The following is a 3,456-nucleotide window of genomic DNA, read 5'->3' as shown; positions in this document are numbered from 1 at the left end:
CATGATCACACGCTACGAGGACAAAGAATATGTCCTCGATGAAAAGCTTGAGAAGATCATCCCAGATGTTGCTACTCCTGAGGAACTGGCCGCCTTTGAGGCCCACGAGCGTGATGCCACGAAAGTTCACTGCATCATGCTGGCAACCATGAACCTCGAACTCCAAAAGTCCTATGAGGACATGTATCCATATGAAATGCATCAGGATTTGCTGGACAGGTATCACCAGAGCGCGAGGCAAGAGCGCTATGAGATCATTACTAGCATGATCACCGCTAAGATGGGGAGTGGAGAATCCCTAACCTCTCATTTGCAGAAAATGCAGAGGTATGTTGATCGTCTTCTCAAACTTAATGTTAAGTTTGATGAGGATTTGGCTATTGACATAATCCTCCACTCCTTGCCCTCCTGCTACAATCAGTTTAGGATGACCTACCATATGAACAAAGAGGAGGTCTCCTTGAGCAAGCTCCAAGGACTCTTGAGGACTGCTGAGAGCAACCTCAAAGACAAATCCGTTGCACCGTCGCCTGCTGTGGCCGCTCCCGTGATGGCGATAGGTCAAGGAAAGGGTAAAAAGAGGAAGGCTCCATGTAAGAGCCACCATAAGGGGAAACCCCGTGATGGTTCGTCATCAAGTGGGACCAAAGCAGGCCCCATTAAACCCTCTTCCGATCCTAAAGAAGCAGAGTGCTTCTATTGCCACCAAAAGGGCCACTGGAAGCGAAGCTGCCCACAATATCTGCAGGACATAAGAGATGGGAAGATCAAGCCCACATTTGCAGGTATGTATTCTATTAAATCTAATAACTCATCATTTGCTACTTCATGGGTTCTTGATACAGGATGTGGTTACCACATTTGTTCTGATTTGCAGGGCCTAAAAAGAAGTAGGGAAATGGAGCATGGGAAGATGAACCTGATTATGGGAAACAGAAGATCGTCGCCTGTGACCAAAGTCGGTGTTTATTCTTTAGTGTTAAGTAATGGGTTAGGAATAGATTTAGAGAATTGCTGTTATTCGCCAGATATGGCAAGAAACATTATTTCTTTTCATGGGTTGTTTAGACAAGGTTTCAGATATTCTTTTGATAATAGTAATGGTTCTATTAATGTTTATTTGAATGGTGTCTTTTATTTCAATGCATTACCTTGTAATGGGATTTATGAATCAGTGATGATTGTTGATAATTTTGGAAATAATGTTTTGAATATTGATTCGTCTACTAGTCTAGACAAAGCATGCTTGTGGCATTGTCGTCTTGGCCATGTCAACAAGAAACGCATAGCCCAACTCCAAAAGGATGGAGTGTTGGAGTCATTCGACCTTAGGGACGATGACACGTGTGAGTCTTGTTTACTTGGGAAGATGACCAAGTCACCCTTTACTGGCACTTGTGAAAGGGGTGAGGGTTTATTGGATCTCATACACACCGATGTGTGTGGGCCCTTTAGATCCACCACAAGGGATGCTTGCCGCTTCTACGTGACTTTTACAGATGATTATAGCAGATATGGATATATCTACTTGATCAAGCAAAAGTCGGAAACCTTTGAAAAGTTCAAAGAGTTTAAGAATGAAGTGGAGAATCAGCTGGGCAGGAAAATCAAGATGCTTCGGTCAGACCGAGGAGGAGAGTACCTAAGTCTTGAGTTTCACGACTATCTAAAAGAATGTGGAATCGTTTCGCAATTGACGCCTCCGAGAACGCCACAATTGAATGGTGTGGCTGAGAGACGTAATCGGACCTTGTTGGACATGGTTCGTTCTATGATGAGTCGGACTTCGCTACCAATAGCTTTCTGGGGGTATGCCTTAGAGACTGCCGCCCATATACTTAACTTAGTTCCCACTAAGAAGGTTTCCAAGACTCCTCACGAGATGTGGACAGGGAAGGCTCCCTCGTTGGCACATATCAAGGTTTGGGGTTGTGAGGCTTTCGTAAGACGAGAGACTCACGACAAACTAGAACCTCGCAGTGAGAAGTGTTATTTCATCGGCTATCCGCAGAAGTCTTTTGGCTACCTTTTCTATAGACCGAGTGACAATGTTGTCTTCGTTGCTAGAAGAGGGGTTTTCCGAGAAAGGGAATTAATAAGCCAAGAAGACAGTGGGAGGCAAATTGAACTTGAAGAAATTCAAGATCAAAGCGATGAAGGAACCTCGGACACTGGCACTCAACTTGAGGAGGAAACTCCTGTTGAACCTATTGACGAGTCCCTACCTCTTCGACGTTCCACTAGGGCTAGCGTTCCACCCCAGTTTTATGGTTTTCATATTACTACTGAAGGGGATACATTTATTAGTGATAGTACACTAGTAAATTTGGATGAACCTAGCAGCTATAAGGAAGCCATGGCAGGCCCGGAGTCTGCAAAATGGAAAGAGGCTATGGACAGCGAGATTCAGACCATGTACGACAACCAAGTTTGGAATTTGGTTGATAATGTACCGGGTCGTAAGACAGTCGGGTGCAAGTGGATCTTCAAGAAGAAGACGGACATGGATGGGAAAGTGCATACTTATAAAGCGCGATTGGTTGCGAAGGGCTTTACTCAAACTCCCGGAGTTGACTATGATGAGACCTTCTCACCAGTTGCGAAGATAAAGTCTATTAGGGTGATGCTTGCCATAGCTGCGTTTCATGATTATGAAATATGGCAGATGGACGTGAAAACCGCTTTCCTTAATGGAAAGTTGGCTGAGGATGTCTATATGAATCAGCCAGAAGGTTTTGTCGATGTGAAGCATCCGAATAGAGTATGCAAGCTTGAGAAATCTATTTATGGATTGAAACAAGCATCTCGCAGATGGAATCTTTGTTTTGACGAGAAGGTTAAAGAGTTTGGCTTTCTGCGAAGCGAAGATGAATCTTGTGTGTATGTCAAAGCCAGTGGGAGTATAGTAAGCTTCCTCGTATTGTATGTCGACGACATACTACTCATAGGAAACGATGTCCCAACCTTGCAGGAAGTCAAGTCCTGGCTTGGGAAATGCTTCGCTATGAAGGACCTCGGAGAAGCCGCTTATATTCTGGGAATAAGAATAGTAAGAAACAGGGAAAAGAGACTGATAGGACTCAGTCAGGATACATACTTGGAAAAGGTACTAAAGCGTTTTAGTATGGAAAATTCCAAGAAAGGGGAGTTGCCAATCCAAAGCAATACCAAGCTGAGTAAGACTCAGAGCCCGAGTACAGAGACAGAGATAGCTGATATGAGCCGAGTACCTTACGCTTCCGCAGTAGGCTCTATCATGTACGCTATGACTTGTACTCGCCCTGATGTGGCCTTCGCTTTAAGCATGGTCAGCAGATATCAAGGGAATCCTGGTAGGGCACATTGGATTGCGGTTAAGAATATTCTTAAGTACCTTCGGAGGACCAAGGGATGGTTTCTAGTCCTCGGTGGGAGTGATGACTTAAGGGTACGAGGGTACAGTGATGCTAGTTTTCA

The sequence above is a fragment of the Lactuca serriola genome, chromosome 1 (genome assembly GCF_051521515.1).
Source record: "Lactuca serriola cultivar US96UC23 chromosome 1, Lser_US96UC23_V15, whole genome shotgun sequence".
In the NCBI taxonomy this organism is placed as follows: domain Eukaryota; kingdom Viridiplantae; phylum Streptophyta; class Magnoliopsida; order Asterales; family Asteraceae; genus Lactuca; species Lactuca serriola.
Note: the sequence above shows the minus strand (reverse complement) of the source record.